This window comes from Petaurus breviceps, unplaced genomic scaffold (genome assembly GCF_028583685.1).
Source record: "Petaurus breviceps papuanus isolate PSGF00001 unplaced genomic scaffold, PetGlider_PUasm1.0 90808, whole genome shotgun sequence".
NCBI classification, from domain to species: domain Eukaryota; kingdom Metazoa; phylum Chordata; class Mammalia; order Diprotodontia; family Petauridae; genus Petaurus; species Petaurus breviceps.
In genome coordinates this window covers 6,996,104-7,021,642 of record NW_027187349.1, presented here as the reverse complement: position 1 = coordinate 7,021,642, position 25,539 = coordinate 6,996,104, and the positions used below count along the sequence as shown (strand labels likewise).

The window sequence follows — 25,539 nt, the reverse complement described above, 5'->3', positions numbered from 1 at the left end:
CTAATCCAGTGGAAATTTTCAGCAGGCAATTGATGATGTAGGACTGAAGTTCAGGACAGAGATTAAAAACAAGATATAATAATTTGAGAAACATCACTATACAGTTTATAATTGAACCCATGAGATCTGATGAGGTTGCCAACAGAAGAATGCTCTGGATAGAGATGTAGGGAATACTCCTGTTCAGTGGGCAGGTGATGGAGGATGATCCAGCAAAAGGAAATGGAGAAGTAGTCAGAGTACCAACCAAGAATCAAGGGAGGGTGTCACAAAAACCAAAGAAGGGGAGAATATTCCAAGAGAAGTTAGGTAGAATGAGGATTGAGTTGTTAAGAGATTAAGTATATTAGATAGACTGCAATAAGGAAAAAGAAGGGAGTCTAGACAAAGTGCCATTAGGGATCACTTTGCTTTGGGGTTGTTGACTATTTCTCATCTCAAGCTGGGCTCTAATGTGTCCCCAGTGCAATACCACAGGCCAGGTATGAGCTTGTAGCTCAGTGCAAATGAAGTTAGGGTGAGGTCAATGACCTCTCAAAGAGAGCACTTGCTACACAGAACATTTCCTATTATTTATTCTAGTCCATTTCCCTCTGCTTCTCATATGAGCACATTCAGCCAGATTTTCCCTGGAAACAGCAGCTTTGGCAGTTGCATCGACTCTAGATAGGGTACTACCTAGTAAATCATTGCTATAGTGCATTAAATAGTACCCTAAGGACCTCAAAGAGTCAATGCAGTATCCAAACCTGCCATTCCTAGGGAGGATCTGGCTCAAAGTGTTTATATGAGATGCAGGGGGGAAAAAAGTCTTTCCTCCTAAAGCAGAAAACATTGTAAGTTTAGCACAGTCCTACAAGATACCTGCACTGGAGGAAATAAGGTAGCTCCAGCAGCTGCCAAGTTAGAAGTAAGTCTAACAACAATTAAGTTCATTAGAGCAATACTAAATACGAACTTTTACATTTAACAGCAATGGGGAGGGGATGAAGGAAACAGGCCTAGGGGAAATGGAAGATAGGTTAGTCAAATTCTTTTCTTTCTTGCAAATATTAATTTCTTAGGGTAAATGAGGTTGGATGAACAGGGATCAGTGAAAATTTGCAGACATATTCCTCCATTCTCTGCCCCCGTCTCCCTTCCTCCAACTTAAAGCACTTACCTAATGTTAGTGCCTTGAGCTCTGACCAAGTGGAACCATATCTCAGTTCTGGTTTGGTAATTGATGTACCTGTCTTACCTCTTTGTTTTCAATATTGTACCAGGAGTGTCTGTGTCCCAAGAAACCAGGAAAAATTAATACGCACTTATAAAAGTCCTTCATATTGAGGGAAAGGGAAATTCTGGACTAGTAAAGAAGAGGTAACCACTTTGTTAATTCAGGAGATTACAATGGAGTCTTCTGCTTGACTTACTTAACCTTATCCATAAATCTCTGACTTTATAGTTTAAAATTAAAAAATTGTTGCAATCAAATTGGCATAATTAGCTAAATTTGAGAACTGAGCCAAAAGATCAGCTTGCAAGGACTGGAATCTAGTTGGAATTCTATTCCTATTAAACAAGTTTGAGCTATACTCAAAACAGCCTCATAGCCAGAATTACACACATATTAAAGAAAACTATGAAATTCCTTGGTAAATAATCTCTTTTTGTGTGAGAGGCCAGGTGATTTCAACTAAATGCCTATTTTAAAAAGGGCATGTGTTATTTAAGTACTTTTGGATACTAATTATGGACAACACATCCAGAATTGATCCAGGCTTTGATATATACTTAGATGGACAACCTGGAGAGATACTACATAGATACACATACATGTATATATAAACGTATATTTATATATACACAATATGCTATACAGACATTGTAAATGGATAAATGATTCGTACCACTGGGCTCAGTATTAACTAGGAAGAAGATTGTGATCTGGATTCAGCTGGGAAGTGGTAGGGTTCTTTTAATGATTCCAAATTTTCCTTGAAACAAAGGCCCATCTTTTTAATACTGAAGGTCTAATAGTTTTATAGTATGACTATGAATGGTAGAACATTGTAGTCTATAAAGAACTGAAGATGAGTATTAGCCAGAGGGTAATGTTGAAGTACATGACATGTATGAACAGACTACAAAATGAGAGATTATGATGACCCTGAATGAAAGATGTTGTCAAAGAAAGTATATAGCAAAAAGGGAAGATACATTGATTAAAAGTGAGAGATAACAAATATGGGTCAGCAACATTAGGAGAAAGAAAGAAAGCCCTTGGCACACTGGGGAACCCTTGTGGCCAACTTATTGTAAGACAAGGACAAGAGTCACATGGGACAGGAAGGCATGGATGGATTTGATCTGCATTTCAGAAGGGAATGACCACATTGATGAGATCATAGATCCATTGGAGTAATTTAAGTTAATAATAATGATCAGTATCTAAACAATCCATGTAAATTGGTAACTTAGTGATGTGTTGTATTCTGATGAAGCTTTGATGAAAGGAAACCAAAACTAAGTACATACACATATATTATTTGTGTGTGTAAGTGTGTGTGAGCATTGCAAGCCTAAGTGTACCTAACTCTGTTTGAATTAGATTTTTCTTGGCAATAGCATGCTTGTTGTTCACAGAAGTAACACATTATCTTAGAGAAGGTAATCTTCTATCAACTCCTTTCAGATTTAACTCATCATAAGGTCTGCATCTTCCATTTCAGGAATATGCTTTCTCCCATATGAATGCTCTTCAGTGGAACCCCTTCCCTTGCTTGTTGGGTTGAGACCTCTGTTTGCATTCCCCCAGATTTCATCTCTTCTTTCTTCTACTTTGCCTATTCTCCAGTAGCCCCTCTTCTTGCTGAGAGTCTATAGGAATCATTATTCCTCTGTAATTCACCCATGGACTTGATAGCAGTGCATCACTCATTCTACTTCATTTCTCCCCTCCCACTGTAATTCTGACACAGAAAATACATAATTATAAGGGATTTGTTCAATAGAGTCCATAGTGCTTCAGTTCTGGGGCTCCTCTTTCACTCCCCTTATGTAAAATTTTAAAGTTCTTCTATATGTTTTATGCAATGATCCCACTTTTTTTTTTAACATCATAGGTAAGTCTGTTTTCTCAAACAACCTTCAAACATGGGGTAATTTATTTCATTACTTATTCTTTCTCTTATAATTATACTTATTTACCTTTCTTACATTTCTGATATTTGAAGGTTGTGTAAGTTGAATAATTTGCTCTTTTTTTATTTTCAGGAATGGCGCATATGACTCCTCTTTGTGGAATGTTCATGTTTTTCACCGATGTTTAGACCCAGGTTTGTAAAGTACCATGTTTCCCCGATAATAAGACACTGTCTTATTAAATTTTTTGGACAGAAAAACACCAGAGGGCTTATTTTCAGGGGAGGGCTTATTTTAATGAGCATTGACAGCAATTTTAATAAACAGGTAAATGTGAACAAAAAAATGTACCTTTATTCAATAAGCAAATCACTGGGGAAGAACAGGATGACACACTCACTGCTGCAGCTCTTATTGGATGCAGCTCGGAGCGCGGCGTGCGTTTCACCCGGGGGGGGGGACGGTGCATACAGAGGGTACCGTAATGTAGCGTGTAGTGCAGGAGATTACCTTCACTACAGTAGCAATCTCAACAGGGCTTATTTTTGGGGGAGGGCTTATTTTAGAGGAATCTTACACAGTAAGGGGAGGGCTTATTTTCGGGATAGGTCTTATTATCGGGGAAACACAGTATGTCATTTCAGGCTGCAGATTGAACTCTTTTGTTTTTTAAAATAGACTCTTACATTTTCTTCTGCAGTTTCTAGAAAGTACAGAATAATCTTGTATTATTTAAATTTCATTTAAAATTATGTGAAGGTCTTTTTTCCTAGCTGCTAGTGGAATTTGTTGTTTGTAATTGAAATTATCATTTAACCACTATATCTTTTGGAGTTTGAAGCATATTATGATTTTTCTTTCTTTATTTATGAAGTTCATTGTGGATTCTTTCAATCAAACCTTTTCAAAAGTTCTGGGAAGTTTTCTATTTATTATTTCCAGTATTGTGGTATTTAAAGTTTTTATTTATCTAGCTCTTCTGGGAAACCACAGAATCTCTCGTTTATATCTGTGCTTCCTGTCTCTTAGGTAAATGGATTTGGATAAAAAAGAGATCATCTTAATGTGATTTTCCTTCTTTTCTGCCAGTGATTCCTCCACTTCAGTAATTTTTGTATTCAAAATCTGTTAATCTCTCTTTTTCTTCTTTAGAGAAACTTGATTTCTTTTCTTATTTATTAGTTGGATTTAAAAATCTTGCATGTACCTATTTAGATACATTTTGTCTCTTCCATTAAAATGCAAGCTATGTGAGGGCAGGAATTATTTATTATTTTTCTTTGTATCCCTAGTGCTTAGCACAGTTCCTTGCACATGACAAGTACTTAAGAAAGGGTGCTGACTGATTTTTTAATTTGCTCACTGAACTCTAAATTGTGACCTACAGTGATTCTCAATTTATTTTCTTACAGATTTAATTTCTCTTTAGAACCATTCTAGAATTTCTTGTTGATCTATGCTCTCTTGGGAGTTCATAGGATTATTCATTTCATTATGCATTGGTTTTCTTTTCTTTGTCTTATGTTTGTCAAGAGAGCTTTGAAATCTTATTGATGATTTAGTGCTCATTCTTCCATTTAGTTTTATGTGTCTCTTTATTGATTTAGTTACCTGTGCTCTGGGGCTTAACTGTGATGACACCTCTTTAAATCTGTAGTATTTAAGGCTTTTTGCCTTATGTTCCTGTGTCATTCACTTTCTGACTCCTTCCTCATTGCTGGGGGGGCGGGGCGCAGCATATCCCCAAATCTAGACTACAAAATTGCCTCAGCCTTTTCCCAAGTTGAGAGATTTAGAGTGAATTGGGTCCCTGCTCTGAGTTCTCGGGAAGAGCCAAAGCTGGATTTCAGTCCTCTTTTCTTCAGGTCTTACACAGCCACGTGATTTTGCCCTTTACTCTCCTCCTTTCCTTTTATGCCTGATATGAATTAGCATCTGCTGCTTTTTTTGCAGGGTGGAGGAAGGAAAGGCAGGATGTTTGGGGCAAATTTATGGCTCCATAGCATAGGACTAGGCCAAAAGGAGTGTACTTTCAGCCTTTTCCCACTGTCTATTGGACATAAGTCTGGGTAGAATTAGTGACTGTAACTTCTTGTGGAGTTGAAGACTGAGGATGCCGAACTTTCTGGTTCAAGAGAGAATCCCAATATTGGTCTTCAGTTTAGTTTGTGGATAGAGGGAGACAGGTAGGAAAAGAATGCTGGGTGAACACTTGAAAAACTAGTATTTTTTGGTACTGATTTGTAAGACTTTCACCTTGTAGGGTTTTCTACTTTTTTTGTTTTGTGGATTCAGCTGTAATTTTTCTGTACTACGGTACATGAGTCTTTGTTCTGAGAGTTTTAAAGAGATTTTGAGAGTCAATGGGGAGGAAGTAGCTATTCTGTCATATTACTGTTCCCATGATTTAAGTCAGAGAGGACATTTTTTTTTTAAAGCAATTGGGGTTAAGTAACTTGCTCAAAGTTACACGGCCAGGTGTTTCTGGGTAGGTGCTAAGTGTCTGAGCCTGGGATTCGATCTCCAGGTCATTCCAACACTGGAGCCGGTGCTCTTACTTGCTGTGCTACCTGGCTGCCCCCAGAGAGGACATTTTTAAAGTGTTCTTCATTGAACCCATTGCAGAAACCTGTTCTGATACTTTATAAAAACTTTTTTTGCCCCTTAAAATCTAAATTGAAATGTTTTTAAACAAGCTAATAAGCTTACAAGCCAGGCAAATATTGTGCACATTTTAAACATCATAATATTAAGGACATTGTTCCCCCAATGATAACAAACAATGCCTATTTCATTTTGAATTTGCAGTATCTATGCCTTGATAAGAATAATGACTTTCTTATTCTCTCACAATCTTTACCTGCCTTACACATCTTTGTAAGTGATTATTTTGATCTGTTTCTTTTCTCTCAGGTCATCAAACAGATCCAGGACGTGAAATTCTTCCTCGTACCCTGAATATATATGTATGTGTGTCTCTAGGTATATGTATATATGTGTATATCTGTGCATATATATATATAATATACATACATGCATATAAACATAGTACCTGTACTCATTTCTCATGCATAAATTCCCACCATATTCATAAACTCATAGTCCCTTCTTCCTCAGAGTTCTACCTTTCATTGTTGTCTGCCTGGTGGAGGTATGTCTCACAACAGCGGCAATTCTTAGAATTCTGGTTGTCATTAATTTATTCCTACATTCAAATATTTATTAAGCACCTACTATGTGTGAGGCATCATGGTGGGTAGTTTTTGTTTGCTTGATAATAAAGAGAAGAGGGCTACAGGTATCCAGAAATATAGAAGCAAAAGCTGTAAAAGTGTGGGAGCAGGAGCAGTCAGAGCCAGAGGAAAAGTTTAAGCAGAAAGGTCTGCATCTCCTCTAGGTCACAGCAGCATCTCGGGGGAAGGGGAGGAGGGCTTGATCCAATAATTCCCCTTCCACCCCTCACATATACCACTCATACATTGGATTCTGGTCTCCTGACTACCTTTGCACAACTAATTCTTCTTTTTAAAAAAATTTATCTATAATTATTTTTTAACATTTACTTCCACATACTTTTGAGTTTTAAATTTTTTCCCCTCTCTTCTTCCACTCCCTCCCTCCCTAAGGCTAATATAGGGTCTATAATACATTCATATTAAACATATTTTCACATCAGTCATGTTGTAAAGAAGAATTAGAAGCAATAGGAGGAACCATAAGAAAGAAGAAACAAAACAAAACAATGAAAAAAAGGGAGCAAATAGTATGCTTCCATCAGTATTTAGACTCCACAGTTGTTGCTCTAGATGTGGACAGCATTTTCCATCACCACATCTTTGGATTTGTCTTAGATCCTTGCATTGCTCAGAAGAGACAAATCTGTGAAAGTCAGTCATCGCACAATGTGGCTGTTACTGTGTACAATGTTCTCCTGGTTCTGCTCACTTCATTTAGAATCAGTTCATATAAGTCTTTCCAGATTTTCCTGAAGTCTGCTGGTTCCTCATTTCTCATAGAACAATATTCCATTCCATTCATATACCACAACTTATTCAACCATTCCCCAATGGATGGACATCCGTTCAATTTCCAATTCTTGGCCACCACAAAAAGAGCTGCTATAAATATTTTGGTACACGTGGGTTCTTTCCCCATTTTTATGATTTCTTTGGGATACAGACCTAGAAAGGTGTACAACTAATACTTGTTCTCATATTCAGACTGATGAGTGAATGAACTAGAGATCTATCTTACTATATGCAAACATAAAATGAACAAGTTAAAGTTGCCTGGCTATGTAACAATAATGATAATTATAACTGACATTACTATCATGTTTTAACATTTTCTGATAACAACATTTTGAGGTAATTAATGATATGATAGTTGAGGTTACATAACATTTTAAGGGATTTCTTTTTTTTGTTTTAGAGAAAAGAAGTTTTATATGTTTAGTCTTGCTGTATCCTCACAACAACCTAATGAGGGGTATACTATAGGTATTACTATGCCCACTTGATAGATAAGCGAACTGAGCCTCAGAGAAGTAAAAGAATTTGCTTATACAATGTCAAAGCCCAGACTCAACTTCCCTGTTACTAACTCCCTCTGATGTCAGCCCCTTCTCTTTGAAATTACCCCTAGTTTACTTGGAATATATATTAGATGTGCAACATTTTTTGCTTGTGCCCTTTAGAATGTGAGCTTCTTAAAAGCAGGAATCATTCCTGTCTTTTATTTTTTATTCCCAGAATTTAGCAACATGAAACCCAGTAAGCACTTAATAATTGCTTGCTGATTTGATTTAACTGACTCCAAAAGTCCAATACCCTTTCCATCAGTGTTTCCTAATAGTCTCTGTCCCGGGCTGAGAGTGAGAGCTAATGTCTCAGAACATAAGGCTGGGGAGGGTGCAAAAGTGGTTAAGATTGAGATGGGACAGGTAGGTCTTAGAACACATAAGTAACAGAATCTGAAAGTTGCCTTGGACTTTAAAAATATTAGTAAGTCCTATCAACATGTTCCTGGGAATTCCCATTGAAACTACAATGTATTTTTCCCAGAAACTACTTAATGTGGTAGTTGGGCTTAATTGAAGAGTAAGTTAAACAGGCTTCTGTGGAATAACTTGTAAAGCTAACTATTAGCTAGTCCATTATTTTAACAGGAAAATGCAGTCTAAAGTCTACCTCCTTTACCCACAAACCCAAGCAATACAAAGACTATTTCCCGTTCTGAGTTCCAAACAATTAACAAAAACAATAACAAAATGATGAAATTTTTGAGTTGGTGACTTATCAGTGCTTGGTTTTTAATCCTGATTAAAGTGAGGAAAATGGTATGCTCTTGCAATAGTACAGAAGTGGAGGGAGTTATGAGGCTTTTGCTATCCCCAAATTTTTGACAGATATGTTTGAAGCTTGGAACATCATTGTACTCTCTAGTGATACTTCACTGGATAGCCTAATAGGGTAGTTCAGTGATGCCTTAAAAGGAGAATGAGAGCATATTGACTTAAGAATGCCAACAAACAATCAGAAAAACAGAAAGGAGAGGCAATACGCTTTTAAGGTATTCAAAAATGAAAAAAATACATTATGGTCATTTGTACAAGGTAGGTCATGGATAAAGATAAAATTGAAATTCCTCTCCCAAGTATGTAAGGCATAGCAAGGAATGAGGAAGCTTAAAAAGACGTAAGTAGATACCATAAAACAGAACTCATTAAATAAATATAATCTCAGTGGGAATGACAGCAGTGTACTCTGGAAGATAAGTTTCTCAAGACAAACCTTCTTGTTTCATACTTCAAAATCATTGCCACAACAAATCTGGTCTCAGAGCTATCATAACAATTCTCTTTGCTTATTTTTATATGTCAAAGTAGCTCATGTATGAAATGTCCTTCTTTTAAGTCTAAGAACATAGCTGTACTCACAAAAAGTGTTTAACCCACTCATCTTTTAAATTTTTTAAATCAATTATGCCACTAATGGCTTCATATATGAAGACTGTAAAAGTTTAAAAAAATATTAAATCTCTCCTTCATGAATCATAGTTTAATTCTACTTAGGAGAAAAACAACCAATAGCATTTCTATTCAAAGTGAAAAATTTAAATCCATTAAGAGTGTTCTTTTGAAAGTCACCTAGTTGAAATAAGCCATCCAAAATTAATCATGAAATACTGGCCTCAAAGTCAGAAGACTTGGGCCCTACTTTCCATTCTGACAGTAGCTTGTGACCTTGGACAAGTCAATTTCTCGGAGCTCCAGTTTCTCCTGTAAAGTAGGGAAACAATTCTATTTGCATTACCTATTTTATGGGGGTGTGATAAAAAGTGTTTCATAATCATTGAAGCACTACATACTGTTAGTTTTACATTCAGTAATTCCCCTTTGTTAAACTATAAAAGCACAACAATTTCCCCTGGGGCTATTATGAGTAATATACTTAAATGATAGTAAAATTATTATGTCTATGGAATTGATATTTGTAGAATTGCAGAAAATGGAATGAGTGGGGTTTTGATGGAAACCAGAGAAGCCAGGAATAGGAGGTAAGGAGAGAGAACATTTTAGGTCTGGGACAGTGAACAAAAAAGGCAGATTGGAAGACTGTCATATGTGATGAAACGCAAGCAAGTCAGTGTCATTCGACTGTAGCGTATGGTAGCAGGGAGTAAAAATTTAGATGATTGGGGCGGCCAGGTGGTGCAGTGAGTAAGAGTGCCGGCCCCAGCATCAGGAGACCTGGGATCGGTTCTGGCCTCATATACTTGGCACCCACACAAAAATAACTGGCCGTGTAACCTTAAGCAAGTTACTTAACCCCGATTGCTTTCAAAAAAATATTAAATGATTGTAGGGCAGAGAGGGGTCAGATTGTGAAGGGTTATAAAAGCCAAACAAAGGATTTTATATCTGATCTTGGAGGTAATAGGAAGAAAAAAAGGGGGAGGTGGGAGAATAGTTAGAAATTAGCTTGTATTTTATTTGAGTTAAGCACACTGATGAGATTCAAGTCACTTGGAAGTGAATGAAAGCTTTTATACCCATGCCCATTCCTAAGACTCCAGACTGATTTCAAATCCAGTTTTTAAGGTGTTTCTCAGCTGGATCAAATAAATGGCTGGGAGTTCAGATATTAGTTTAATCTAACCCTGGCCAAAGAGAATTACAGATGGATGATGTCAGAAGTCTCAGATTCTATACTTGGCTCTGCTGATGACTCACTGGGTGACTTTAGATTTTTAATAGCAATGTCTTACTTTTCCCTCTACAAATGTAACACTATCATCAGTTGTCCTAGGTCATTATGAAGTCATATTAATCTAAGGGCATTTCTAAACTGTTCAAAGCTTTAAGGTAAGGAATAATACAGAAAGCAGCATTCTGGCAGCCTCATTTCTAATCAGAATTAAGTATTAAAAAGGAAGTAGCCTCTCATTCACTTTATAAATAATGTTTCCGGATATTCAAGATTTTAAATTTACTTTTTGGCAAGAGATGATGTTATTGTTCCAAAGCTATGGAATGTTCTCTTCTTGCCTGAATAGGTAATTGATTAGTTTTATTGATGGTAGAATTCAGAAGAAAGTTATTAAAGAAGCCATTATTTGACAAAATATATATTTTTTAGAATACAAGTAAGCACCACAAATGAATCCAACCACACTTGCCAAAATAAATGGGAAAGGTAAATGTGTGTGTTTTTTTAAAGTCAAATAAATCTTATACTCAAATTTAATAAAGAGTCCATATATGGTAATGTTTATATGTGGAAATAAATCTTTCAAATAGAAGATCATTGGATTTTAGGATTCAGAACTGAAAAGGGTCTTAGAGCTTATGTAAACCAATCTCCTCACTTTACATTTAGAGAAATTGAGACCAAGAGGGCTGAAACGACTTTTTCAAAGTCATACAGGTAAGGGTGGCTTAGTACCTCATGATCTACAATTCAATCTTTTAGGAACAATTGGAAATAATTCATCTCTCTTCTACACTACATATTTGACATTTGACAATATTGATCATGTTCCCAGAGAGGCACAGAATCTCATGGTAAAGGATAATGATGTCCAACTCAGACCTCAACAAGAATGCCCCTACCACATATTTGATGTGATCACATGGTATTGAAGAGCTTGAATGAAGAATGGAATCCTTTCCCAGGCTGTCCATTTCACTTCTGGATAACTCTAAATGTTAGGTAGCTTTTCCTTATGTAAAGCATGCAGCTCTCACCCATAGTTGTCCTCTGGAACCAGGCATGAAAAGTCAAAGTTATCCTCCATATGACAACTTTGCAAATGCCAGAAGGCAGCTATCATATCCTCACGTCTTTTCTAGGTGAATTACTACCTCTAGTTCCTTCAACTCATCTTCATATGGAATGACCTAAGAACAAAAGACCTGTGAGTTTACCCTTCGGCCACGTGTGCTTTCTAGGTTTGAGCTCATGGGACCTTGTATGTGCAAGAGGACCTGGTGTTAGGGAGGGTGTTTATGCAACAACTGTCTTAATAAATAGCTAGCTGAGTTGTAAGAAGTGCCACCACTGGGATGCCCCCTGTTACCTTCTCCCTCTTCTCCTTTCCCTGCTTTGTCCCAGGGTGACCCAGAACCCATCCCAGATGGCCAGGCAGTGGAAATAGCTTTCACCAGTGGGTATGCCCTCCCTCTTCTTTCTGGCTGCTTGATTACCTTGAGGGCTTAGAGAGCATGGCAATCAACAATTACGATCAACCTAATGATCTAGATAGAAGACCAGGATTCCTTACCATCTGCCCTCCCTCAGCCTCCTAAATCCTCCAGGCTTTAATATCTGCCATAAGTCTATATTCTGCAGTCCCCCACATTTATTCAATGTGCTTCTATGATCTAAAGATCTCTGGGCTATGCTATCCTTCCCACCACAGCACCCTTAATATTCAAGGACCTTTCCATTTGCCCTGGAGATGAATTTTCTTTTATGTGTGGTCTCCTGAATTAGAGAATGTTTCTTACAAACAGGTACTGTCTAAATTTTTCTATTTGTATCCCCAGAACTTAGCCCAATGCCTGACATATAATAAGTGCTTAATAAATGGTTTTTCATTAATTCATTATTTTGACTCCAAGCCCTTTAATACCCTGGTCACTACTCTGAAAATCTCCTATCTTCTAGACTCTAAAATTAAAAACAAGACTCCAGATATGGTCTGACCTAGGCAGAATAGAGGGCCACTATTCTCTCTTTCTGAATATTATACTCCTGTTAATATAGCATAATATGGCTAAGCTATACACATTAAATTATACTCCTTGAAACAAGCTCACTGTTCTGATGATAGTAAATCATCCTAACTAGAACATAGTATTTTAAGGGTATACCCCACCCCCACCCCACACAGATTAGAGCTCAAAAGGGAATCACAGGCCATCTGGGTCCATCTCCCTCATTTTTACAGATGAATAAATGGAGGACTGGAGCAGCTGGTTGGTGGTGTAGTGGATAGAGCACTGGGCCTGAAGTCAGGAAGAACCCAAGTTCAAATCAGGCTCAGACAATTAGTAGCTCTGCAATTCTGGGCAAGTCACTTTACTCCTGTTTGCCTCAGTTTCCTCATCTATAAAATGAACTATAGAAGGGAAATGGCAAACACTCCAGTATCTTTACCAAGAAAACCCCAAATGGGGTCACGAAGAGTCAGACCGGTATGAAATGGTGAACAACTTGGTCACATTGACAAATACCTGAACAACAAACACAACAAAATAATTGCCTCTATCATTGAAGAACTTCAGGTACTCATGCTTTTCCTTCAAAACACTCAACTCCTATGACTATCCACATTCCATCTCTCTATCCTTGCATTTCAGTTTCTAACTCTTTTGCTTCCCTGAATGCCTAGGATGTCTGAAATACCATTAAAAAAAAGCAGAACTCTCTCAGGAATAAAGCCAGATCTAAACACATGACAGGTTTTTTAGGTCCCTCCTCACCTTTACCTTTTTTTTTCTGTTATGTACTTGCCCCTTCTCCCTTGAGGGTCTCAGTGTATAAAGCTAGCAATACTTATTAGTTCATCCAATTCTAATTATTGTAGGAAATATGCTATCACCAGGCTGTTATAAAGCTAAGCTTCAATCATATTGATAAAAATGCCTGAGTGCTAAACCAAAAGATCAATCAATCCACAAACATTTATTAAGTGCATGTCAGGCACACTTGAGATACAAAGAGCACCAAAAGAAGGACTCCGATGAATGACTGGATCTTCCAGGGCTGGGATTATTAACCTTTTCTGTGCCATAGACCCCTTTTAGCAATCTGGTGAAGCCTATGGACTCACTTCAGAATCATGTTTTAAAATGTATAAAACATGTAGGATTACAAAGGAAACCAATTATATTGAAGTTACACACACAAATATATATATACATACATAAACCACACACATACATAACATGTACATATTATATATATATATATATATATATATATATATATATAGAGAGAGAGAGAGAGAGAGACATAAACCATACAAGTTTATAGATGCTAGGTTGAACACTCCTGTCCCAAGGACTGGTTATAGAAAAACATAGAGAAGAAGTTGAGGAATTTTTAACTGAACATGTGAGATCTCAGATCCAGCTAAGCAAACAACAAAAATGGTTCCCCTTTGTATACAAAGAGAATGTTAGTGACCCATGACTAGAAGACAAATACTGTGGTGATACTGACATTCTGCATTGAGTTACCCATACATCCATACTGGGTCTCCACATGTGATCCATGGCAGTACATCAGTAAGATGCCTGGTTAGGGCTGGGAAAAGAGTGACTAGATATGTAAAGTTAACTGGACTGTTGGGATACCATACCTATATCTTCAGATCACTTAATACCATGGTCAAAAAACTGAGCTGCCTACCCCAGGCACTCTTTTTAAGTATTTCTTCCCATTATTCAAAATTTGGACTATAACATAATAGAGTATATGATTTATAAAAGCTCTATTTCTGGCATGAGATAATTTATATAACATAACCAGGAGCATGTTTCTAGATAGAATTTATAAATTATTTAAAATATGAAATTTATATTAGAAATTCTGAGAGCTTATAACCATAATAGTAGCAGCAAAAGCTACTAAAATAATTATCTCTGAACACTTGGAATTGTGAAAAGCAACTATTTTCCAAGTTTGAAAAATTCATCTGAGAACCTCATTTAGTTGGACATTTTCTTCTTCATTCATCAATTTTTTGTGAGTTGATCTTTGCAAAACATATAAAAATACAATTTTGATTCAATTAAAAATAATAGACTAAGACCTTGTACCCAATTATTCTAATGACTTGTAGCAGCACAAGTTTTCACAAATCATGCAAACAACTTCAGATTTTTAAGCTCTCAGAATCAGACCCTCATGGTAGAAACAACTTTTTGCTTCTTTTTAGTAATAATTTCAATTATGCAAACTAGATTTGTAAACATCGTCTACATACAGCCTTCATTTAATATGTGGCAAACACTCACAGCCCAAACAAATCAATCTGTTACCAGTGAAACACATGGCATTAGGTATTTAGGTCATGTGATTATTTGTGCCCTATAGAAATCAGAGTCTTGTTTAAATATTAGAAGAAAGTGAAAAGTTTTTGAGTCCATTGGTCTGTAGCTGTTCCTGTTTAATTTATACAGTGACTTTAGATACCCAGACACTTTTTTTTTGTTTGCCTTGCTCAGATGGAAATCCTCTGGAGTAAGAGCATTTTTGCATTGTACAGAAAGATATTCAAACTCATTAAAAAAAATCTCCTAAAATTACTTCTTTTCTCTCCATACAGCTAAGGGATATTTCCCAGTTCTTTTCTACAAGGCTAAAAGAGAGTGGATTAAGATCTAGGGAATTAAGCTCTTGCCCTAATTCTTCAATTTCATCCAATTTTCTGTGGCTATCCTAAGCACATGTAATCATCTCCTTCAGATAATCTTGCCAATTTCAGTATTTTAAAACAATTAGACTTTACATTAAAAAGCTTAAAGAAAATTGAACATTTCAAAGTTTTTGGAAATATAATAAATATTAATCAAAGAACAAAAATATCTTTATGGAGGACATATATTTTTTAAATTCTTGTTAGAACTGACAAATATTGGTCATGTTTCTGGCAAGATAAATAATAGTGGTTACATTTCATAACTGTGATGGTGCTATGACAATAATAACTACTGATATTTATATGATGCTTTAAGTTTTATTTCAAGTTTTTTTTATAAATTGCTTTGAATTTTGAATCTCAAAACAACCCTTTGAGGTAGGTACTGCAGACATTATCATGCTCATTTTACAGATTAGTCTCAGGGGCATTTAGGTGGTGCAAAAGATAGTGCACTGTCCTTGGCACTAGGAAGAATGGAGTTTAAATTGGCCCTCAGGCACTCTCTGGCTGCATGACCCTGAGCAAGTGAGTAAAAACAAACAAAAACCCTCTGTTTGCCTTAGTTTCCTCAACTGTAAAATGGGGATAATAATAGCACCTACCTCTCACAGAGTTGTTTTGAGGATCAAATGACATAATATTTGTAAAAGTAGTAAGCACAATGCCTAGTTTATAACAGACATTATATAAAATATCCATATTTCCTTCTCTTTCCCTTCTCAGAGTGATTAAATGTCTGGTCCATGGTCACAAAGCTACTAAGTTTAAGTGATGAGATTTGAACTCACGTCTTTGCTATCTTCAGATCCAACATTTCTTTCACTACTCTTGGGAGGTCACAATGATCTCTTTGCTTTACAAACAATAATTAGACCTCAAAATAGATCTTTTGAAATGACATATTCATTTTAGTAGAGGGTGAATGAAGGTTTTGTGGCCTATATAAAGTCATAGTTGTTTAAGTAAGTAGAAGTCTTCAATGACATTCATTTCCTCCTCAAAAACTCCCTAAAGGGACTCAAGCCCTGCTTATATTTATCTTCCATATATACAGGATGTCCCAAAAGTCTCAGTGCAGTTTGAATTTATTTTTAGTGCAGTTTTATAAGCTTTAAGCTTATAAAAGCAAAGCTTTAAGCTTATGAAACCTGCACTAAGACTTTTGGGACACCTTATTTATTCCCCTAATTTTTTAACAATTGATTTCCTTCTCCTGCTTAAATGTGACTTAATTCCATACCTTGATATTTCAGCATCTACTCATGATTTCACTGGTGTGGGTATTCCTTCTACTGAAACAGTTCACTATTTTATCCATTCCCAGTAGATAACTCTCTTGGGTTTCTGGCCTTCTGAGCTTTCCTGAACTTATTTTGGCTGGCCCTCAGATGACAAGCACATGAGTCCATTGCTGATGCTGTACTTGAAACCTTTCTAGCTTGGCAGCAGTTGCCAAAGCTTGTCTCCTATAGGCATAACCTTCAAGAACTCAGGGTCACCTTCCTGATACAACAGGACACTGTCATGGCTGATAAAGCTGTCACAAATATTGATTCATAACACTCTGGGAACATATAGCCATGCATGAATGGTGGTGTGATTGGGAAGATTCTTCTGTAGGAAGGATTAATTTAAAATGATCAATGCCTCAACAGAAAGATCAATTAACACAAAATATCTATGCAAAATATAGAAGGAAAAAAGTTGATAAGAATAACATAGCAGGCTGTGTTTAGTAAAAAACTAGCATGTTTCATCTATTTTTTAAAACTTGCCAACCATTGAAGCACTATAATCTAAGCACATTTCTGTAATGCACAATGTTTTCTAAAGTTTTTATCTTTCAGATGATAATGGCAATCAAAGCTTCAGAAAACAATTTTACTTCTTTCAGGGTTGGAAATGCAGTTCATTATTTCAGATGCTGCCCGATAGCTGTAAGTTCTTACATTCTAAATGACAAATATAAAGGCACAACTCTAGCTTGAGTGACTGAGAATTCCTCAATGTTCTATTAATGTGGTCTAGCTGCTACTAGCTAATCAGCTTTCAAACCCTATGAATTTTAGATATGGAGGCACAGCGAAATATACAAACATTGCTTTTCAAAAGCAAATTTCTAAGTGTCTCGATGTGCTGTCATGGTGCTGGCTGACACTGTCCCTGTGAGTAAGGCAGCAGGGTAGCGTGGATATATGGAAGAAGAGCCTTTCTTGTCTAACTTCACTGTCATCTTGCCATACATAGCATGGTGGAAAGGAATAAATAGCCAGCAGAACAGACATTTTGTTCCTCTCCTAATTTTCTTTTCTATTCTATTGGTGGTTCAGCCATTTTGTTGATGATGTTAGCCTGGGATTTTATTTTAATAAAACCTAACCAACTTTATTCACAATAGTACTATATTAATAGCTATTTTCTATTTTCAATCCCTCAATGTCCTTTCATACTCCTCTGTCAATATATTACTTGCAACATTTTTATTTATATAAATCTTATCAGGTAGACAAGTGAAACTTGCAATACCTTGTGAATCTTCCAACCATAACAAAATGTCGTTTGTACTCAGTAAGTGTAAAATTCTTGATGGAAACCAAGGCTTCAAAACTTTTAATCCAGAGGTCAAATTTAACTACAAGATGAAGGCAATACTTACAGAGACCTAGGCAAGACACAGTAAGCTTCAAACTAACAAGGAGAATCTATGGGTGTATGTGTCAAGAGACAGCAACATCAAATACAAAGCTCAATAGAAAAAAGACACCTATGCCACACTAATTTGAATTTATACTATTCATATTGTAAAATGGGCCACAACAGACCTGGAAAGTACCTTAACAAAAACTGATACAAGGTTAATGAAAGACAGAGCCTATCACTTTAAGGCAGCTATGGAAAGATCAATATTTCCTTTTCAAGAGGAAGAAATTGATTGATAGATATTATCAGAATACATGATAAACAAGTTAACAACCTTAAGAAACATTTTTGGAGCAAATAGACATCACTTTCCTGAGCAACCCGGCTCTGTACAAAATTACAAAGTGGCTTACCTCTGCATAGAACCTAAGAAATGATGAACGTTGAAGAATAAAATAAAAAAGACACATGCAACAATAATACATTGACAAAGAAGTGTCAAATAGATATCTGATTTATGTGTATTTGTTTATGAAAACAAAAGGGTTCATGAAGGCAATTCAAAGTCAGATTGTAGCCTCAGAAATAAAGAAAGGGTTAACCTTAACAAACTAGCATCTGCTGACTAATACAGATTATACAAGGAAATGCTAGAAACTACAGCAGGTCACTTCAAGCTACAAGAAATTTAGCACCTACCAAATGCCTAGGAAGATAATAATCTGGTGTCTAGAATTATGCTTCAGAAGCTTCCTACCATTAGTGGACAGACAACAAATTCATATACTACACAGACCTAAAAATATCCACAAGAATTCAATCAAGAAAATGTAGTAGAACCAAAATATTTTTATAGACCAAACTGTTGTCCACAATTGTCCCAATATAAGAATGACACACAAAGCCTTTTGTTAAAATAAATTTTATTGATATCTTTTGTTTTTTATCTCGCCAATATTTTCCTGTATGTCATTCCTTCCTCTGTTATAAATCCCTTATAATAAATAGATGGGGGGGGACATATTTCAGTAAAGCCAACCAACACACTGAAAAAGTGAGACATATAGTCAATGTTTCACACTCAGCATTTACTACCTCTGCAGAGTGTTTTTGGGGAGAGGACACAGTGTGATGACTTCTTCTGCCTCTTATTGGAGGCCAAATTGGTCATTTTTATTACAGAACACTCAGCTTTGATGTCTGTTTCTTTTTTTCATTTATTATTGTAGTTAGTGTGTATGATGTTTTCCTGACTCTACTTAATTTTTTTTATCACTTCATCTATAAAACTTGTTTGTGGGAAGGACAAAACGGGGGGAAGGCTTTGGGATGGTTTTGCCCCCTGCATGGTTACTGTGTATAGATTTCTTTGTTGCTATGATGGATTTGGCTTTCTGGTGTTGGAATTTGGCTTTCTGGTATCTGAATAAATGTTCTGCTCCTGTTTTATATATGGAGAGTCTGTTATATTCTGCAATTCAGAACTATGCCAGTCTATTCATAGTCACCATCAGTGCTGTGAATATTGCCTTGGCAATACAAATAGTTTAGGAGAAATGAGGCACAAATAGCAGTATTAGTTTGTCTGAGAAAACATGGCTATGATACATCAATTCATCATAATATTTGGGGAGGAGGTTCCCCAGAAGATTGGATTTCTCTTCTATTACATTCATTTGCTGCTCAGAGACTACAGGCCTTTCTGAAATTGTTAGTAATAATGTGGGATGATGTCCTAGTCAAAATTTTCAGATACTGCAGCCTCTTCTAACAGAACTCTGAACAATCAGGGCCATCCTGAAGTGGCCTGCCTGAGAAGCTGTGAGTTTCCCTTCAAGCAAAGGCTGAATAGTTTTCTTTTTAGCTATGTCATTCAGCAGATTACTTTTTTTTGGATGGGTAGGACTTGATGGCTGCTATGGTCTCTTTCAATTTTCAAGTTCTGTGACTGACTTGAAATTGAAGCCTAGAGAATTATTGAAACTAGGATAAAAATTAAATATCTTCCAGACAGGATGATCTGAACATTAGTCCATGTTCCTGTCTCTATGGCTTTGCTCAGGATACTATCTCAATCCCTTAGGATTTCCTTTCTCAATACTTCTCTAAATCACTCAAGTCATACCTCCTCTAGTAAACCTTTCCCAACAAATTCACTCCATGTTAATCTCTCCTTCCTCAAAAAAATCTTTGTAACTTATTATTATTTTTTCCTCAGTTCTGCATTTAATGAGATTGTTAAGTTTCATGTATGCTAGGATTACTTCCCCAGTGAGATTGCTGGTCTAAAGCTCCTGCTTGGTTCTGTGTTCCCAAGAGCCAAGTACCATGCTCAGCACATAATGCTCAATGAATGCTTTTTAAATTGAGCTAATTGATAAATAATATTCTATTCTTTCTGAGGAGTCAGCTAATGTCAGGAGAGGCAGCATGGTGTAATGGCCCTGAACTCAGAGTCAGAAGAGAAACCTAGGCTTCAGACCTTGCCTCTCACACAAGGTATGTGGTCTCTGAACATCAGCTTTCTCATCTGCCAGATGGGGAAGATAATACCTATACAGAGATGCAGAATTACATAGTAGAAAGCAAGCCTCAAAGTCAGGAAGACCTGGGTCTGCCTCTGTTCATACATTCTTGAGTGACTCTATGGAAAAGACTATAAATTTCAGGACAAGTGCCTATGTAGGTAGAAGGATTTTTCACATCTAGGCATCTTTTTGTGATCCTAGGCATCCAGTGAAATAACAGTCTCCAGTCTCTATCCCCTAATACCTATACAACCTACTTGGTAAGACTGTTTTAAGTGTCAAATGAGATGATAATACAGGTTTAAGGATTTTTGCATGTCCTATATTAATGTCAGTTATTTCCTGCTTTGAGTGGACATCCTTTTGGTTTTTCATATAGAAAGCATAATGAATCCATCTGTGACTACTCTCAAAGAAGGAAGGTGATTTTAAACTGAGGACAGATATTCGCTCAACACTATTTCCTGAAAGCCCACCACTGTTATGTGTGGTTGAACACAAGTTCCCATTCAGAAGATATGGATCCTTAAATGGGGCTTCAATCTAATAATGAGAGGATAAAAAGAAGTACCTAAAAACAGTGACAAAACATTCAAACACATACATATCCAACTAGCACAGTGTCCACACAAATACACCTATACACAGACAAATACTTTCCCCTTCCCTGTCTACTTGCTTTCAGTTCATTTGTTTCTGACCTTAAATGGGTTAAGTCTATTACTCCACTTTGTGACTCCCTAAAACAGGGAAACTTTTATATGACTTGAAGCAGCCTAGATCTAGTTGAAAGCTTAATGAAGTTCTGGTACTTCAGGATTTGACATCTACTTTCAAGCTCCTATGGCTTTTAGTTGAACTGTTAGAAGACATACTAAGTAGTGGTGAATTTGACAGATGACTAGGGAGAGAATTGTCTCTGATATTTATAAAATTTGGTCTAACACCTAATACATTAAATTAAATACATATAAATAAATTAAATTAATATATTTAATTAAATTAAGATACAATTATTAGAAATAGGGTTATTCCTAGAAATCATCCCAATATCAACACTCTCCAATTTTATAGGATCTGACTTACAGTTACTCACAGTTATTTTGCCTTGCCATTTGTATTTCTGTTATTATCAAACTCTGAATAATGAATAAAGTATCATCATGAACACAGTGCTTACCACCCAGAGGGCATTTAATAAATGCTTGTTGATTATTTGATTGAGTCACATACTGATATTCTCAGAGCCTACACAGAAGAAACTACAACTCATTCTCCTCAGTGCCCATTTTCTCTCATAACATAACCGACTGGTAACCTGAAGCCAAGGGGCATGACAGGAGTTGATCAAAGTCACACAAGCAGCTGTGTACCAGAGGTTGCATTTGCCTCAGGCCCTCTCACTCCAGAGGCCATGATCTTTCTACTCCCTCTCAGGACATTATTACCAACTTCTCTCACCTCATCAAAGGCCCCTATTCTCTCAGGAACACAAAGCACATATTTCCTTTGCTGGTCCCCCAGGCTCTGATGCAGAGGGGTCAAAGTCACATGAGAGCATCTTAACTAGGTCATCCTAGACATCTGAGGGGATAAGTTCGTAAAAGTACAAAATCCTGAGTGATCATATTAGCTAGAGAATCATCTATTGGGGAAAAAAAGAGGAAACTCTGCACTTCACATATTTGGAAAAGGAGCATGATTATTTTAAAGCACCAGAAGGACCCAGAAGTTATGATATATACAGCCTAAGTTCAACAGAAAATGATGAAAACACAATTCCAGCTGTAGCACATGCATGCCCTGCTGTCAACTTGCCACGTGCCTGTCTCTTTGTCCACTTGCTATTTGTGAGAACAGGTTTTGCTGAAAGTTGCTGATTGGTGGGATTGACTGTAGCTGAGCGAGATCAGGTCTGTTCATGTTCTGCTGCACCCACAGGTCCAAAAAGCCTCTATGTAACTTCTAGCCTTTGTGTTCAGTGGTGTAACCCCCAAACCCTGAAATTATGATAATGACTCAAGTCTATGGCTTGGGTGTTCCAGATCAGTGGCTTTGTCCCCTTAGGGAGCTTTCACTCTATCATGAAAAATCCTCTGTGTAAGCTCTCAGTGAATTTATGCTTGAGTCTTTGCTGACAAAAAAGGAGGGTTTTAAAACTTTTTTTTTAACTTCAAAATGCTGATGTGAAAATGTATAATGGTGGAATGAGTATATTGCATTATCAAAAGAAAAGGCTACTTAAACTTCTCATACGAAAAAAAAAGGACTTCTTCCATAGAGAAATGAGGGTGGGGGTGGGGAGGGGAACTGACCTGAAGAATGAAAGTGATGATACATAGAAAAAAAAAAACAAAAAAACAAAACTATGACTGGAAAAATGAGGTCCTGACATGTGTGTCTTGATAAGTGAAGTGAAGCCAAAATAATAAGTGCCCTGAAGTTCAAACACCAAAAGGGCTCAGAAACATTGGAGTGGCTGATATTAGAAATTACAAAGAAAAATCACAAAACAAATTAAATGAAGCTAGATAAGAGTGAGACATGTCATGCTGTGCATCCAAATGACAAAGTCCTGAAATTGACATCCGTCCTGCAGATATGATAAATGGATTAGATTTGTGAATAAATGGGTTGTAATATTTAACAAGAAAGAAGGGGCACTGAAGGACTCTGAGATGTTAGAAAAAAAAATCAGACCAGAGAGATTGTCTGAGAAAGGATAAAGGGAAATCTAGATGGAGAAGCCTTCATAGTAAAATATTTTAAGTGAAGTAATTACTTAACCATTGTTTAAAGAATCAAAAAACTTTTTGCTCCAGAAAATTCTGTTAAAATGCCCATTTGTGGCTTAATAAACTGGAATTGTGTCCTGGAAGATCCACTGTGTCCTCCATATGTTAGCATGCTGATCCAAAAAGTAGCTCATTGCCTTCTTGGAAGTCAAGGAAAGCTTGACTTCTTTTTGCTTTGTTTAGTGTGTGATCTTCAAAATGCCTTTCCAGGGCATGGTTCAGACCAGGTAGTGTTCTCCCTTGGATTCTTCCTGTTTCCTTGACCATTCTTCTTGATATTTCTTCCTCAAGAGCACTTCAGACCTTCCAGTGTTCTGACTACTTTTGCCTTCGTCTCAATATAAGTAGGATCCTAATGATAATAATCTTCCAGGGAAGCTCTGTCTGGATGATGCCTCATCTTCATGGTACTCTGTAATATTATGTGAGTGGATTGAAGACTCTCTGACACTACCCCAGTTTATCCCGTACATATCTTGTTTGCATGTAGCTGTTTGCATGTTGTCTTCTCTCCTCTCCCTTCCCCTCTCCCCCATTAGACTAAGAGATTGGTCATAACAGTGACTCTTTTTTACCTTTCTTTGTAAATCCAGAGCTAAGTATAGTGCTTGGCATATAGTAGATGCTTAATAGTTGACTGATGCTGGTAGATCCATTTCATTGGAGCATAAGGGATTCAAGTATAAGCTTAGTGACAAACCCTATGTCTGTATTCCTTAGATCAGTTTAGCCAAGTACACAAAGACTCAAAACCAGAAAGCCAGCCACCAAAGCTCATGGACATTGGTTACAGAGAAGTTCAGACAGCTGTGTTGAGGGTTGTGGGGGCGAAGCAATCACCACCAAACTAGCAGATCTTTTGAGGTAATAAAGTAATTATAATAGATTGTATTTTTTTAGTACTTTGGGGTTATAGCAATACTACCTATGTTTTTATCTAGTATATTTAAAATATATATATATGTATATACGTATATGTGTATACGTATATACATATACACACACATAAAAATAGTCATATTTAAGCATTATAACAACCATGTGAAAGTAGTGTCTGTTATGTCTGTTTTACAAATGAGAACATTGACCAACCTAAATATCACGTAGCTCTTATGTGACCTAAGCATACAAGGGAAACTAGTGGTCTTTTGCTGCCCCTTTAATAGATGACATACATTCACTTGATTATTTTTGGTCATAAAATGACTGTTTATTCAGTCAAAAATATTATTAATCTCCAGTTGTGTGTATAACACTGAGCTAGGTACTAGAGAGGATACAAAGTTGACATAGGACATGTTCTCAGAGCTCAAGGAGCTTACAGTCTGGCAGGAAGCTAAGTCACCAACACAGATGACTATAATATATAATGTTCTTTGTGGGCACAGAAGAAAATTTCAAAGTTAGTCAGTCAGTCAGTCAATGACTATTTATTAGGTGCCTAATATGTGTGGCAAAGAAAGGGGAAGGATGTTATTGACTGGGGGTTTAGAGAAGGCTTTCATGCACTTGAATTGGTTTAACATGGAAGATTAAATCTAATGAGTGCTTACATTTTTACATTTTAAATATAAGTTTTCTTGATAAGCAAAATCTTAAAGTTAATACTTTTATAATAGCTGTCATTTATAGAATGTCTTAACTTTTTAAAAGTGCTTTCTTTACCCACATCTCATTTGATTCTTAAAATATCAGCATTTAAATCCTTTTATTGAAATTAAAAAAGTTACTCCTCAGATGTCTGCTGTCATTACAGGCAGCTCAGTAGCTTTGTGGATAGATTTTCCAGGAAGATAAGTTGAATCCTATGCTGCAAAAACTTACTGTGACCATGGGCAAGTCACTTAAAAAAAAAGGATCCCTCTATTTGCCTCAGTTTCCTCATCTGTAAAAATGTAGATAATAATGGCACCTACCTCCCAAGGTTGTTGTGACGATCAAATAAAGCAATGTTAAAGTGCTTTGAATATCTAAAGGTACTTTATAAATGCTATTATCATTACCATAATTATTTTTCAAGTCAAACAGTAATCAACACTCCTACTGTGCAAATCAAAATGCCATTTTTGAATGATCAAGTGTTATTTGTATGGTGTAGCCCCTACCTAATAACATCTCATTAAAATCAAGGAAAAATAGAGAGGTAGAATGCCAGACCTGAGCAGGCTTATAACTTTCATGGAGTCCAAACTAGTCATTTTACATATGAAGAAATAACTATTCTACCTCCTTCTACCCCTAGCATTGGAGCCAATGTTTTTATACAATGACCAAAGGTTGTTTCAGGGGCCCTTGCTTATGGGTACATACTATTAATGGGATGTCTCTGATCTTCAGGTTCCCCATACTATGGATATTTTTCAGGGATGTGAGATCAGAACAGGCCAATTCTGTTTGTTTGGTTTTTTTTTGCCTTTTGGAAGGCAATTGGGGTTGAGTAAGTTGCCCAAGGTTACATGGCTAGTATTTTGTGTGTGTGTGTGTGTGTGTGTGTGTGTGTGTGTGTGTGTGTGTGT

At 36.5% G+C, this 25,539-nt stretch overlaps 1 protein-coding gene and 1 long non-coding RNA gene across 2 annotated transcripts in view; one reads left to right on the top strand and one right to left on the bottom strand.

Moving 5' to 3' along the window:
• LOC138147806 (uncharacterized) overlaps positions 1-6,155 on the top strand; it is a 42,664-nt gene extending 36,509 nt beyond the window's left edge. The window contains exons 2-3 of the long non-coding RNA XR_011164897.1: positions 3,259-3,320; positions 6,040-6,155. This is a non-coding gene — a long non-coding RNA (uncharacterized lncRNA). The remainder of the gene's footprint in view (positions 1-3,258; positions 3,321-6,039) is intronic.
• The window catches only part of PACRG (parkin coregulated), a 647,482-nt gene that overhangs the window by 216,763 nt on the left and 405,180 nt on the right, over positions 1-25,539 (bottom strand). The window lies entirely within an intron of this gene.